This window comes from Empidonax traillii, unplaced genomic scaffold, assembly GCF_003031625.1.
Source record: "Empidonax traillii isolate 1590-97213 ecotype Southwest subspecies unplaced genomic scaffold, ASM303162v1 scaffold205:size1172791, whole genome shotgun sequence".
Lineage (NCBI taxonomy): Eukaryota > Metazoa > Chordata > Aves > Passeriformes > Tyrannidae > Empidonax > Empidonax traillii.
This window is the reverse complement of record NW_020955398.1, coordinates 589137-605046: the sequence shown is the minus strand read 5'-3', so window position 1 is coordinate 605046 and position 15910 is coordinate 589137. Positions and strand designations below refer to the sequence as shown.

At 42.8% G+C, this 15910-nt stretch overlaps 1 protein-coding gene across 5 annotated transcripts in view; it reads left to right on the top strand.

Moving 5' to 3' along the window:
* Positions 1 to 15910, top strand: part of ARHGAP24 (Rho GTPase activating protein 24) — a 170795-nt gene that overhangs the window by 92149 nt on the left and 62736 nt on the right. Inside the window, exon 1 of one of the 5 annotated variants that reach the window (XM_027887224.1) lies at positions 5666 to 5753. The exons of 3 other annotated variants lie outside the window; for them this stretch is intronic. The gene's annotated coding sequence lies outside the window, so the exon portion shown is untranslated. Of the gene's footprint in view, positions 1 to 5665; positions 5754 to 15910 lie in introns of those variants that run through there. One more of the 5 variants, XM_027887226.1, reaches the window with a different exon arrangement.

Genomic DNA, 15910 nt, shown 5'->3' with positions numbered 1-15910 from the left:
TCTGCAAATAATGTGCAACAGGCATCTAAGCCCAGGAGAAAGTAGAGGCTTCTGGTTTAAGGGTAGGAGTAGTGCACATCCCCCAAGGGCCAGGACAGAACACCAGCTGCTGCAGCGCTCAGCAGCAGGATGCAGGTTTCCTAGCCCAAAGCTGTCCCCTCTTGTGACAGCACACTGCTTGGCCGGGACCAGGCTTGTCTCTGCAAGTAACACCCGCACAACCCCACAGGTCATCCATGCAGAGCCGTCACCAGGATGGGTGGCTGATGCAGGAGATCCTTGAGGAGTTGATGTGACAGTTCTGATATTACACAGGTTGGATAAGGCTGCAGATCAACGTTATTGGTAGTTTGTTGAGGTACCGAGCCAAACTTGGAGATACTAATATTGTTGTTATATTTTTCCTGGTGCTCTTCTTGGCTAATGCTGTAGCTGATAGGATCAGTGCACTTTTCAGCCCATCTGGCAGAAGGGTAAAGAGGTGGCCTCACTTGTACACAAAACCAAAAAAGTCCAGTTTCTGTGGATGGGAGATATGTCAATGAATACCTGATTTTACATTTTCTACTTAGCCATAAATAAAAATGAAGCAGCAAGAAGCTGCAAAGAATGTTTGTTAAAAATAAGTGTCATATCCTTGGAGATGGGATAGGCTAGAGCAGAAGTAGAATATTTCACTTGGAAGAGACCTACAGTGCTCATTTAATCCAACTGCCTGACCATTTCAGGGCTGACCAAAAGTTAAAGTGTATTATTAAGGACATTGTTCAAATGCATCAGTCTTGGGGCATCAACCACATCTCTAGGAAGCCTGTTCTAGTGTTTGATCATCCTTTCAGTAAAGAAATGCTTCCTGATGTCTAGTCTAATTCTCCCCTGATGAAGCTTTGAACCATTCCCATGAGGAAGATACAGGTAATACTCATCTGTCTGTGAACTAAGAGCGTTTCCTGAAATTTGTGGAAGAGCTAACGACATTCATCAGTTGATTCAGCTTCCTTGTTTGCGTTCTGCTTCAGGCTTCATTTGGTTCCCTTTTTTCTCCCCATGGGATATCTCCATTGCAAACAAGCTGGATTTGTAATGAGGAAGTACTAGGTTTCCAGTATTAAGTGAACAAAACCCCAAAATGTTTCCTTTAACAGTAAAAATTCACCATGCTTGTTTGTGGATTTTGAACATGTGCCACTTAGGGAGCTGATGGATGGTGGTGTGTTACCAGAGGAAAGAGATAGTATATTTTGGCACCATTTATTCATGTTGTCCCCTGGCCTGCCATTGAGATCTTTGTTTCAGTATAGAAGAAAAGGAGGCTTAGTGGCTTTGGAGATCTGTTACCTCACACTACTACCATGAAAACTAATGACGTGGTAGGTTGAAGGTATAAAATGTAGGCCCAGAGTGACTTAAAATGTGGGAGAGATGACCATGCAGTTGGAATCTGCAGTAAATCAAAGATAAAATGGAAACATCTCTCCTTATTAAATGTGTTATGTGCAATATATTTATTTAGGCACTCAGAATCAGAGGAGCTATGGCTGCTTTGAGTAAGAAATGCATTCTCAGGAAAAACATTTTTTCATTTAAACTTAATTTGAGGAGGTTTGAAAGTAGAATTAATTCTTGTGGAATTGGATTATGCCGTGGTTGTTACATTTTCCTTTTCTGCATCATCTTTCTTTCTAAGATCCACAACTAGCTTTTTCATCGTGGTTGCTATTGGCAAAAGCCTGTAAATCGGATTTTTTGACACATACAAGTGAATCAAAACGCTGTGGCTGGAAGTTTCACAGTCATTAGAAGGAGGCGCTGAAGGGATACAAAGTCAATTGGCCAGATGTAAGGAAACTGAAAGATTTTTTTGGAAACAGAATGGTAGTGGTGATGACTTAGTGTCAGCAACCTTGCTGCTGAATCATGATATGGTCTGCCTTTCTGCAGCCTACGGAAGCTGTACCTCACATGCTCTTCCTGCAGAAATGAGGTTACACACCTTACCCAGATCACACTGTATTGTCCAGTGACCACTGCTGGCAGGAGTGAATCTTGGATGACAACCAGTGCAGTTAAGTACTGACATAGTGAAGGGAACACATGAACGTGGGCTTATTTTTGTCTTTTTTTCTGCCTCCAAAAGATGACATGGTGTAACGGGTAATATGCATCTCACTTTGCCTTTCCCTTAGGGTGCCCTGATACATAGCAGAGCCTGTGTCTTGTGGCTGGGAGAAGTGAAGGGTAGGCAATTGCCTAAGAGCACAGGAAACTAATGGAAGCAGTAGAGCTGTGGAAAGAAGATGCTGAGATCCTTTATTGTAAAGGTTCTTATGTTAAGCAGACATTTGCCTGGTCCTCACAGGACGTGAGGCCACTGCTGGCATCTGCCTGCTTTATAAAGGGCTTCAAAAACCCTGAGCAGTGTGCTGTTCACCAGGCAAACAGAACAGACGACTCTATAAGTGCTTTGTCCCTACACCTTGTTCTTCTTCCAGCCTTAGGAAACCTGACGTAACACCCTGAGGTTCACACATGGTATAGAGACACCTGTTAGGGGGAAGAAAGTGCTGTGGGGATTTGGGCCAGAGAAGGTGACAAATTGCATAAACTTCTGGTAGTTTCAAGGGCACCCAAATGAACTGTCAAAAGTACTTGCCAGGCCAGCTTTCAAGCAGGACTACAAATGCTCACCTGGCTGTTGTTTACTGATTTGTTGTTTACAAATCATAAGGTACCCAGGCTCTCCTGGGAGAGTCACCTTTACCTGCCAGTCCTCCCTCTCTGGTCAAGTTGTGGTCCCAACTGCATTTGCATCTTTCTTCTTAGCAAAAGGATCCAGAGGCAGCAGTGAGCACTTGTGAAATGGTGCAGGCACTGCTGTGTAATCATTACATCAAGGACTCTAAAGTATTTGTCCTGAACCGTGACTTGACTTGTGTTGCTGGCTGGACCAGCCGGCATTTGGCAAGTTTTAAGGTAGTGACCACCAAGCATGGTATCTTGCTTTACAATGGTATCTGTGAAATGCCCTGGGGGCAAAATCGACAGCTAACCCTGCAGTTTACAGTGGTAGAAGCAGAAGCGTGTCCCTGCCCCCTTCTCCTGTCCCTGTCTGCCAGTTGTTTGCTCCCCTGCAGCTCCAGAGATCCTGTCCTTCAACCCTGTAAGACCCAGTCACTTGTAGATTTCAGGTTCTGTACTGAAAGGAGCTGATTTCTTTTTCTAACACCAAAACTTGCAGGAGGCTTTAACTTAAAGCTAGCCATAACTAGTAGTGAGAGACGTTTTTGCTTGAGCTCATATGGACCCTCGCTCTGTCTTTTTAAAGCAGATAACACACCAACTTTTATAGTTAGTAGTTTCTGCCAGGTATTGCTGATTGCAAGTTGCCTTTAAAGAGATTCCTTCCAGTTCACTGAGTAGCATGTGAAAGTATTACCTTTCTGATGACAGCCCTGTAAAATGTCAGTTAAGGTACAGTGGGGAAGCATGTTGTAGCTATTTAAATTACAACATTTTTTCTTTAAACTAGATCTTTATTTGACACACTTCACTTCAGATACGACCTTTGTGTGTCTGCTGGATCATTTTCTGAGTTTATGATGCACTTCGCATTCCTATAAAGCCTTTCACTGGGTGTTCTTAAAGCCTTTACAAGCTTTAATTAACTGAAAGTACTATGTCTCTGTTTTGAGGTCTGTAAATATTCTTAATTGCTTTTTGCAGAGAAATTTTAAAGGAATTCACCAGTGCTGGGTGAAAAGCTACTGAGGAGGCAGGAGCAGAGGCTGTGATTCCTGAATCCTCTTTGGTGTGCACCATTTCTCTTTATTACATAAGCATGCACAGGAACGATGTAACCTAGCAGAGTGAGGCAAAGATGTAGGTCAGGTTTTCTTTGTCAGTACATCTGCTTTTCGACCTATAAGTTGCTGAAAGCAATAAAAGCCTATGGATGAGGGAGTCTTTTCAAAACTGATCAAAAAAGCAACAAGGGGCCCCATGGAAAGCCTCAGTACCCTCTGAACAGTTATTTTTATGAAGCTAAATCAAAGAAGAATCCCCTGGGGGGAGTCTGTACACAAAGTTTCTGTCTGGCTGCCTTTGGATAGCCTAAAGTTTTAATGCGCTTGTCAGGCTGTCACTGTTTGTGCATGGGGAAAAAACAGGGACCAGACTGAGTGGACTGTGCTGATGGCACAGCGTAGCTGCTGCGCAGTGTCCTGCCACGCAGGAGGGGGACAGATCCTGCTTCAAGGCTAGTGGTGCCAAGCTCAGTAACTCGAGGTTTTGGAAAGAGGAAATGTGCAGTGTTAAGATGACTTACAGGCCCATTTTGATCAAAGGATATTGTTCACTCTGTCCTGAGTAAAACAGAAAAGAGATTTCACTTGTGTTGTTGCTGACTACTTTATAAAAAAAATGGCAGCATGTAGAACATGAGCAGAAAGTACTGTATGTATTGGTAATAACATATGATATCAGCCCAGTTTTAAGGACCACCGAGGAAGGAGGTTTAACTAGCTATCATCGTTGTCCTTCCACAGCTGTGAAAATCGGTTAGTTGTGTCTGTCCCTTCAGCCGTGCTCCACACCACGTGGAAGTTCTTTTTTACCCTTGAGTACCAGGTTGTTTACTTTTGCTGAAGGTAAAATGACTCTTTTGACAATGTTGGAAGGACTTTGAGGCTTTATTCTGCATTTGAAAGCCCTGAATGTGCATGTGGTCACCCCGTTTGGGGTAGGAGGGGACAGCACAAGCTGCTTTGTTTTTGAGAGAAAAGGTAAGAAAGTGCTGGCACTGATGTGAGAGTCACAGTGCAGAAGTGCCATGGGAAGACAGTCCTTGATGCTGGTGCTCTGAAACGCTTCACTGGGAGCTGAAGCACTATTGGCTTTGTACAAAGCAGGCTCTTGACTGTGAGAGTTGCAAAGAAGCAGAGAGCAGCTGAAGTGAGGAAGGCAAAATCTTCATTTTCTGAAGCCCTTGGCAGTGGTTATGCCATTTGCTTTTACCCAGCACATGTTAAATAGATATAATAGCAAGCGTAGTTGAGCAACAACAAATTGGGTGCACTGATTTAGGTATAATGAGAATCTATGAGGAGTTAACTCTGGATTATTATTGCTTTGATGTTTGCAGCTCACATATTTTTTTTCTAGAAAATCACTTTTTTTTTTTTTTTTTTCTTTTTTGGTACAGGGACATAGAAGGGAGGCTTAGATGCAGCTGATGTTTATTTCAGCTTAACAGATCAGGAATAAAGACATGTTCCTTTCATGAGAGCAGAGCTCCTTCTCCGCAAGAAATCCTCCTTAAAGGAGGGAAGGTTGGAGACATTACAGTCATGGATTCCTGTGGCCTTGGACTGTGCTGCCACAGGGTAGTTGTTGAAACAGCAGTTATCATCTTAAAATTGCTTTGAATTCCTGCCTTGAGACTTTAAGTGGGGAGTTGATACAGAATGGGCTGATAGAGAACTGTGATAGATCATGGGGTGACTTAAGACAACATAAACTAAAACAAGAGCAAGTGCTGATAACACTAATTTTAAACCAGACACAATAAAAAGGGGCAGGCCCACCATCTGTTGTGTAAATGCTGAACCACTCTGTTAGCAAACAGACCATGCCAGTCAGCCATCTGAATTGAAGGAAGGCTTGAGTGGGGAGTATATTACCCATGGCAAGGGAAGATACTGTGAGGTGAAGCTTTCAGCCTTAATTCACAGGTACTATCCCAGGACATTGGTTTGGTAGGTATTTTTCTGTGGAAGAAATCAGTGTTGTGATTTTACATTAATGACGCTCTGCCTTATCTCCTGTGGCTATTGCTGTTAAATTTGGAATGTGAGAGTGATTTAGTAGGTTAAATGACACTTAAACTGATACACTGAAGTGATTTGTTGCTTGCTAAGACTGTGCATCCATAGTTATCTGTTGATTTGTGAATCTAAAAGATGATTTGTAAATATAAAAGGTTGTTTCACAGCGTATTTTAGAGGCACATTGATGTGTGCATTTTGGATACTAAGTACTTCTAGGTAAGTTCCCAGCTGCAGTTTAACGTTTAAAACTTGTAATAACAGTTTTAATGCACCTTGTAACAGATACAGGCAGCAGTGCTGCTCTAATTAACCCCATTTACGTGCCCATTCCAGAGTGCTGACATGGTGTTCTCTGAAGATGCAGGTGCCTGGCAGCAGACTGGCATGGCAGGATGGCACCTCTTCTTGTGTGATGGGGAGCTGTGTGTGTGGCCATGCTGGCTGCCTGACCCTGCTCAGCCTCTGGGTCACAGCAAACCCCAAAGGGGGCTCTGGTGCAACCAGGGAGCAGGATAAGGCATTTGCAAGCTGGGGCCTCATACCTGGCCACGCCTTCATTGGTTGTTCAGCCTGTAGGAGATAATTCATTGTTAGCAGGCTAGATACCTGGGTGTTTGTCGTCCAGTTCCAGGTACTGAATATTTTAAAAATACTGGAAAGTTTGAAATTTCCTTAATTGTGGTGGCAAGAAATTGGTAATACAGGTAAGGGACTTCAGTGTTAGACTTCTTCCAGCTTGAAAAAATTTGTTTTCTTTGGGGATGGGGAAAGCCCCACAAACCCTTCTGCTTCTTATCCATTTTTCCTGTTGTCTGCCTGTGTTGTGTCTGCTGTGTTGCAAATGGAACTAATGCTTCTCTTGCATCTTATTATAAACTAGTGAAAGTCTCTTCATTTAATCAGGAACCAAGGTCAGGACAGAGTGGACCTGGTCTTTAGTTTTGACAGCCTGTCTTCAGACAGTTCATGGTAGGATTCCCAGTGGTGGAGCACCTACATGAGGAAGAGAATCTTTCCTTATATAATTTTTTTCGTTTTTCACGCTTCAGTGTGATCATCATTTAACAGCCAAAGACAGTCTGGATCGGGAAGGGCTTCTTGGCCATAAGCAGATAAAATGCAGTATTGTAGAGAGGAATAATTATTGGATCTGGAAGAGGAAATGCTGAGATGTCACTGCTTAAAATTTTCTCTTTTAACTTTTAGTTTGGGGAGAACTGACAGGCTTGAGGATAAAAATGTAGCTTTAATCTAGGTAACATAATTTACTACATAACACGCTGTTGGTGGTAGGTACGTGAGCATTGTCAGTAGTGAGATTCAGTAGTGCAAAACCAGATGACAGGCATGTTGTTATTCTATAATCTGTAGGATCAACCTCAGTTATGATAAAATCACTGCCATGCTGTCCATCACTTTTTTTTTTATACTCTCTTTGGGGTTTTGTAGTTATTTTCTACTTCAGCACCTACCAGCTTGTTGAAGTATTGGATTGGTATTTTGGCTAATTCTGAGTGCATTGCATACATTCAGAACACTCAAATTATTCTCCTTATGCAGCTGAAACCACGCTGTGGTCTGAAGTGCATGACTAAACTGAAAGAATCCAATTAGATTCAATGTTTGCACTTAATATCTAGAGAAGATGGTTGTTGTGTATTCTTTTACCACAAAAGAAATAAGTATATCTGGACCTGTGTAAGGCTGTTTAAGTAGTTCACCATTCCCTTTTGCAGGCCACTTTTACATCTGGCAAATAAAAGCTGTGTTTTCTGAAGTGGGATTTTAAAAAACCATTGAACAGCATTCCCAAAGGAAAGCACTGTTCTCCAGTGGCTCACAGGCAGCTGACTGGGAGGCAGCCCCATCCCACTCCCCCTGCCCACTTCAGGGCACAGGGTAGAGTGGAGCAGCTTCATGCTGCTGTAGACAGCACAGCTCTTCCGTGTAGAAACTGCTGTGGCAGCGTAAATTTGTCCGAGGCTGTTTAGGCAGCAGTCTGAGCTTCCCTAATGGGAATAAAACATACATTGAACCAATGGTTGAAAGCTGCATGGATATGGCCTGTTAGCAGCTGAAGGTGGGGCTGAGCCAGGACAAAGCAGCATATCCATGCTATCCTGAAAAACTGGAAAAGAGGTTGGGACTGCAAAGGAGCAGCAGTAAGGAGCAGAGGTACTGTGTGTGCTCTTTGATTTGGTACTCAGCGAGTAAAAGGAGCAACAGGGACTGAAGGGACATGGTGTTTGTGGTGAAATGCAGAAGTCCCTCTTCAAAAATTACCCTGGAAGTTAAAAGTTGTCCCAGGGCAAATATCAAAAGGTGAAGTTTGTTGTATTTCTGGTTGAATGTGTTTGCCAGCACTGTGATCTGTAACCATGTAAATACATTTACATCTCTGCAGCATGTACTAGATTCTGTTTGCAAAAGCTTGAATCTGCTGCAACTTATCTGTAATATGGAAATTTTAACTTCAGTCAGTTCCTCCGAATGAGCATGTAGGACCTGTGGCTATAATGCACCTCCAGCTGAAGGGCAGAGCAGTGATTTCTGATTAGAGATTTCCACTGTGTCTGTACTGGAAAAGCCTCCGTATATGTCATCATGTATTCATAATATGAATAATTCCCAGCGCTCCTGACAGAAGTTTTGTTTAGAGATTCCACATTTTTTAGGTAGTAGAAATAGAAATTATTTTTATTTCTTGGAGAGAATCATTTCAGTAAGTCCTACAGCAAGGCAGGGTTATTTATGTGTGTGTTTGGTTTTGTTTTTTTCTCATCAAAAATTCATCACAATGTTAAGGAAAAAACCTCTGGGCTTCCCAAAATAAGATCAGAATTAGAACAAATCAAGAATATGTTAAATCTGTGCTGCAGAAATGCTGTAGCTGTTAGAGATCACAGTGGCATGGAACTGTGGTAGTTTGGGAAGTTGCTAGCAATCAGCAAACTTAACGTTACTCTTACACTTCTTGTATAATACCATCTTCTTGTGTCAGAGACTTCATAAAAATCACTAGTTTTTTAACTAGTAAGCCTGCTGAGAGAGAGATTTTAATGCAGCAGAAATAGAGATGCTCAGATTTAGAATTGAATGAAGTGAAAAAGAATTATAGGGTAAAGTATTTTTCTTGTAAATAGACAGGGGAAATAACATCCTGAAGTATGTTAGTATCCCGGGTGTTCTGTTATACAGCTCAGAGGAAAAAGCTGGTAATGCAACTCAAGAAAGAAATTTGGATTTATTGTGATTGTCTCTCAGGCAGTTTTCAGATGACCTGTGAAATACTGGAAGGTTTATTTGTGGCACCTTTTCCCCCCAGTGCTATACTTCAGCTGTCAACCTTTTTATGTGAATAGAGCAGCTGGTGAGATGGGAGCTGTTAGAGAGGAAGGAGGGGAGAATAACTTGGAAGGAGTGGCCACAGCTGCATCACCTCCATACCTGGCTGTACCAAAGGTCAGGAGAGGTCACTTGCCCCAGATGCAGGAGTTATCCAAAACCAGATCTCTAGAGGCTGGTCAAGAGCTAAATGTGACAGGGTAATAATTTGCAGAGATTGCAGATGTAGTGTTTTGTATTATCTCAGCAAAATGTACAGGCTACTGGCAGGATGGAATTAGAGGTAGTACTCATTCGATGTTTGGTAATAACTTTTTAGATCTGGATAGAAAATACTCCTTGCTCTGATAATTAAATTCCTAATTTTTTTTTTCCTCTCAATTTTCAGTCTTCCTTTTGCTGGCTTTGGTATTACACTGCATGTAAGGGTTTTTTTCATGCTCTTTTGCTGCTGCCGAGTTGGAACTGACTCCTTCAGTTTATTCAGCCAACTGTGTTCATAAAGTACTTTGCTTCTAACCCAGATGCCGAGGAAAGCACTTTTGTTCATGGGTCAGCTGCCTCAGCACAGTAGTCTACTGGTACTTGCCTGGGTAACTCCTTTGCTGTCTCATGCTTGAGTTGTCTCCTGTTTGGGGGTTGGGCTCAGTGCATGCAGGGAAAAGGCGGCAGCATCTCCCATTTGCCCTCTTCTTAGCACTCTTGGTGCACCTGCATTGAGTTTAGTGACACAGTGTGAACTCTAAAATGGGATCTGGATCAGCTGAGGCTGTCCCTCTGGAGAAAGCAGGATCCCAAAGTGTATAGAAGTCACTCAAGTAGAGATAACCTGAATGCCTGTCTTGTGCACACAGGTTTCTGTTCTTTGTTATATGGCATGCTGTAGTTCAGTTTCAAGGCTTGGCTCACAAGGATAGGGTGTAAAATATTTTCTAACTATTGTGAGGCTCAACATGTGGTGTTAGAGGCAAGAAGTGCCATGCTTTGCTTTGTGTTCACAAAAATGCATTTCTCTTTATTTATTAGTCCTTTCAAGCTTTAATATCATATAAACCACATGTCTACCAAATATAATAGTAATTGCTGGTTTTTGTCATAGCTTGCTAACACAATATGGGGAACATTTGAGATGCCTGGGACAAACAAGATCCCTTACGGCAACTGCACACTTTACTTTTCCTGCCTCTTTCCAAACACCTGCAGATTTTTATCCTTACTTTGTGCTTGTTTCACTGCGAACAGAGGCTCATATTCAGGAACTTGCTGTTCAGCATGGCTTTCTAGGAGAAATGTGAACGTGATGAGCATCCCTGACCTTTTTGTCCTTGGACATAAAATCTTTAAATTGTATGCAGCCCCATGTACAGCAGGTTGGCATTTGCCTCCTTAAAACACGTTAGGGATTAACCTTATGCAAAAGCAAATTGCAAAAGGCAAAACCTCTCCTTACTGGGGTGTACATCTGCCCCTGGCTTGGGGCTCTGTTTGGTTTTCGGCAAATAAAAACATCTGCCTCGTGTCAGTGAAAGGAGCATTTTAATGAGGTTCTTGGGAGACCTTCTGCACTTTCCCCTGAAATGTAAATTTACCCTGGGGATGGAGATTATTTTGGAAGAACAGGAGCAAGAAAGTGACCGCTTTGTTGTGAAGATGGAGAAAGCAGCCTGGTGGCTATATTAAAATGCCTGTGCCTTTAATTAATGTTGACTAAGTCTGCTCAGAAGAGAATGATTATATTATGTGCTGTGGCTGAGGGGATGTTGAAATACAGGCAGGAATAATCAGGCAGGTTTCAGTCAGGGCTGTCATCACTGTTGTGTTTCTCTTTGGCTTTTAAATGGTTTCCCTACTTGTTAAAAGAGCAGTTCTTAGAATGCCTCTCCTTGTGGAAGCTTGTGTTATTGTCTTAGCTTTCCATTCCCAGATGAAGAACTTAGGGAAAATGCAGGAGATGGAAGACTGCAAGAGTAACAAAGTGTAAATGAGTTGGAAATAAATATTTTGCGATATGTTAAACACCATCTGTGAAGTAGGACATAGTCTCCCTGACGGAAGCATTCCTGAGAAAAAGAGGACTCTGTTTCTATGAGGGAGTGAGTGGAAGAGAGGGAGAGGAGAAATGAGCCCAGGAGAAGCTGTTACTGCCCAGAGGTGCCTCAGGCAGGCAAGTGCGAATGATGGGGGGAACAGAGGGAAAGACTTTTCTGCATTAGCTTTGGGAGTCAGATCTGAAGGCCACAATTGAGGGCCCAAGTGCTGCAGTTTTGGTTCTTGTGGCTGAAGGTGGCCTCCAGGAAATTCCTCTCAAATGCACAGCATGTTAATGCTGGCCCCAGGAGCTCAGCTAGCAAGAGATGCCAAAGGAAAGGTTAGAGTAAGGGAATGTTGTTGCTGTTTGCTAAATGGACAGGTTGTAATTTTTCTGCCTTTTCCATATAATTTTTTAAGCAAAACTAACTCAGCACGTGGATCAGATGTGCTTTGTACTTCCTCCAGCATAAGGAAACCAGGGATAACAGTGGTGACTCAGGACAAGGCAGGAAGTGCTAGAGATTGAGATCAAAACCTCTGGGGCAGGGCTGCCCCACTTAGTACCCCCCAAAAAAGGGAGGTCTTTGCACAAGAGCGTTACTCTGTGGCAGAAGCCAAGTGAAGGACTGACGCTGCTGACTGGCAGCATGCAAAGGAGCGAATGCATTACAGTGTGGGTCACATCTCAGAACATATATTGCTTGTTTTTTGAATGTTTTTCCTCACTGCATGGTTGAAAGGTGAGTACAACTGGGTATCAGATAGGGGAGAGGTGCTAATTCAGAACTATCCTAGTATAAGACTTCCAACCAGAAGACGCCATTTTGGGATATTAAACAGTACTTTGCTGTTACTTCCACTTCAGTGATTACACATTTCTTTTCAGTTTTGCTATTGAGCATAAACTGAGATCAAAGCTGGGAGGGCAGAAACATTTGTTTGCGTTTACGAATAAAAAGATTTTAAATCATTGTTTGGAAACATGGAGAATTCAGATCAGCTTTCATACTGACAGGCAGCTGCTTGACAGAGATCAAGAACTGGGCTCCATTTCATGGGCTTCAGCCCAGACTGGACCTGCTGGCCCAGGGAGTCACATGCCTTTCTTGCTGCTGGGATTCTTCTGTTAAACCAGACAATGCAAACACATCTATCTGGTTCTGTACAGTGACAGACCAGAGAAATTGCGGCTGCTCTTTGTGCCTTATATTTAATTCCCCATATTGTGTATTTAATTGCTGATCTTAATGGTTTATTACTAGAATTGCAGAATGTCACCTTGCTCGTAAAATAAGCAAAATACTACGGTTGGCAGCCAGATCCCAGGTGGTGCCTTGCCATGGTATCAAAACAGCTTGGCAGCAGTCAGTGAGCCCGTGGACGAGGTATCAGTGTGATAGTGAATGTTTAAGTGTTTACGCTCATTTTACTCTAGACAGTTGAGCGTGGAGGAGAGCAGAGAGGAACTGAGGAGTGGAACAGCTGGTGGCTGGAGACAGTGCTTGGTGCCTTAGGGAGCTGTGCTTAGGCCATGGGTGGTGCCTGCAGCCATGAAGAGGCTTGTGCATTGCCCTTCCCACACAGTCTCTGCAAGCAGTGTTTTATTTATTCCAAACCAACTTTCCAAGACTAGAAGAAGTATTTTGTGTTAACTGACGCTGGGGTGCTCTAGTAAAAGAGGTCTGGAAGACTTGCTTGGTATTCTTGGTTGACTGAAGCTGTATATGAAGTTCATTTGAATTCACCAAATGGGTCAGATAAAAAAATATAGAGTAAATTTTTCAACAAATAATGAGAAGCTTTTGAAAAAACCTTACCTTCTAAAATTACCAAGATTGCTATTAAAATACAGCATTAAATGAAAGAAAATACTTTCATATTGCGTTACTACATATTTTTATTGATCTAAAATGAGCATTGCAGTTTTGTTATACCAAGAAAGCCCAAAAGCTTGTAGTTTTCCATCAGGGAAGTGACTGGATGTCTTTGGCCAGTGCTCCACAAACTCGCTTATTCACATAGCTATAAATATCTTAATATTTTCATATCTACACATTTTGATTTATAACAGCAGCAGCTAAAGAAAATAACTGCTTTTCCAGTCTCCAGTAAACTGCTGAAAAATATTCTCACATATTCGTATTTTTCTTTCTTAATTGAGCTATACTCATGACAGAAAAAACCTGATGATATGAAAATGTATGTTGCCTTTGGGCCACAGCCTGTGATGGATATACAAAAAAAAAGATTTATGTGGGCATCAAAGGTATTGTTGAGAGAGATTTTCATAAACAACAGTGACAAAGGCAGAGGTCCCTCAGAGTGCCTAGTGACACAGAGTACACTGAATTCTGAGCTGTGGGGTGAGCTAAGGAAACACTGACTTTCCTACCCTCAGCCTCTTCACCAGCTAAGAGCAGGTTCAGTTAGAAGCCGACCTGATTTCTGTAGCTGTCTGAACCATGTTTTCCTTCACCTTTCCTCTCTTTGCCATGCAAATGTGTGTGTGTGAGGGACACGGAGCCCGAGGGACAGGAGAGCATGTCCTCTCTTAAAGTCTCCCCTTAAATTGCTTTTCTAGGCCAGGTGTTGCAGGAATCTCAGTGACTTTGTTTACCCTCCTACCTCGCACACTCATTCACTCACATCCCCATGCCTCTTGATTTTTGCTGGCTGGACTGCAAACACATTTCAAAAAATAAAACCATAATACTCTTTAGTGTTGCAGGTCACATCGTTCCTGTGGAGGGTTAATTCACAGAGCCTGCAGCAGGCTGTTGATACCAGGCTGGAGAGAGGATGGGGGGAAAAGGCCTGGTCATGCTGCTAAGTGTAATCAGTAGAGCAGAGGGCTTTGCCTTGGATGAAGCCTTTTGTTTTCTTTCTGTTTTTTGTTGTCTCTCCTTTTTTTTTTTTTTTTAAGGTAAGCAGAGGTTTGTTTCTTGACTGTTCTTCTGAAATAGCAGGTGATAACAGTTTGATGAAAATGAAGCGGCAGTGTTTCAGTGACAACACAGATGTGATGTATTCTTTTAATCTTTGCAGCCCTAGAGGGAATCGACAGCTACCTTGGTGGTTGCAAGGCTGGCTGGACAGTGCTGCTGCCAGGGAGAGGCTTCTGCATTTCAGGCAGACCTGTGGCTGCTTCTGGTGCATCCCTTCCCGTTGGTTTCAAGAGAGTCAGGCCTGAAGGCATCTGCTGAGGCTAGTTGTTGGTTAAGCCCTGACTCTGATTTCCTCTTTGTGGGGCCATTAGCAATTTGGCATCTGCTAGCAGCTAGACTCTTCACCTTCCCATAACTGGCATGTAATATCCTTCCAGTTATAAAGACCTCTTGTAAAGGGGAGCTCCTCATGTGCATTACAAAAAGGCATAGCTGTGGGCCAGAGCTATGCAGAGGTGGTAGTTGTCATTCTGAGAGCTGAGAGTTAAGTCCCACGTTCTCTTCTCCTCTATGATGATCACAACACACAGCCTATACTGGTTGTTACCTGAAAAATAGTATGTACTCAAGGCTCGAAGTCCTGATTCAGATCTCAGCTCTACCAGAGTGTTTCTAGGGGAAGAGGCTTAGGTGCTGTGTTCTGGTCCGGGGCAGTCACTAATGAGAAAGCTTCACTTGGGTAGTTACTGCATTTGTGTCTCTGTGATTTCATCTGCCTTGATGCTCTGTTGTTGTTTGGGTTGTTATGGCTGTGCCAGCATGAGGTTGGCTCCCCTGCAAGGAATCATGAAAAGAAGTGGTTGCCATTCTGCTCTGTTATCAGAATATGCCACTGGTGCTCAGCAACCTGGAAGGCCCGTGTTTGTTAATAAATCCATGTCTGTAGTAGCCAGTTGTTCAGCACCTCTCCATCCATGCCTTTTTGCTATACTAATTGTGGTGGTTACTAATGACATTTGCAGGTGTAGAGTAGAGCTGCTGTTGTTCAGCCCGTTAGAAGTAAACCTTGTGTGAGGCAGCCTGGGCTATTTAACCTGTTTCAGGGGTCTTGATTTAGGAAAAACGCCTCCAGTGAAAGCCCATCAAGTTGCAGAAAACAGCATTGGTGATGGCAGGCAGCAGCCATTCTGAGTAGATGTATTTCCTTGAGTATCACCAGGAACACAAGGTGCCATTAGAGCCTCTGGCTTTATGGAGACATGAGAGTATCTGTTCCCCACAAAAGCTGTTTCCATAGCAGCTGTGTGCTTAAAGAACTGCTTTCTGATATAATCTAGGTATTTAATGTGTACTATAAGGGTTAAATGCAGTACAGAACAGTCAGTTTAAGAGCCAACATGGTCGGGCCTTGTGCTAAGCCATGAGCATAAGTGGAATCAAGCCTTTGGGGCCAACTGTCCTTAGCCAAGCATCACACCCATCACATCAGCAGTATGTAGGCATGTCACTTTCAGAACTGCCTTCTGTAAGCTGACTTATTTAGCTCTGTTAAAATAATACAACAGGTTACTTTTACTGCAGCCTGGGGGAGAGTGCAAGTTTGCATGTGTTCCATGACTAGGCAAATTTTAACTCTAACAAGAACTTTCAAAGTTTCTAGGATGCAACTAGACCAAGTTTAAGAAAGAGCCTCCCAAGTCTGAGGAGATGATGGAACAAGAAATGGGGAGGAGGAAGCCAAGACAGAGACTGGTTTGCATGTTTTTCCACTGCACATATGTGAGAAGGCATACTCTGAGAGAAATGAGGCTTGAGCTGCAAATG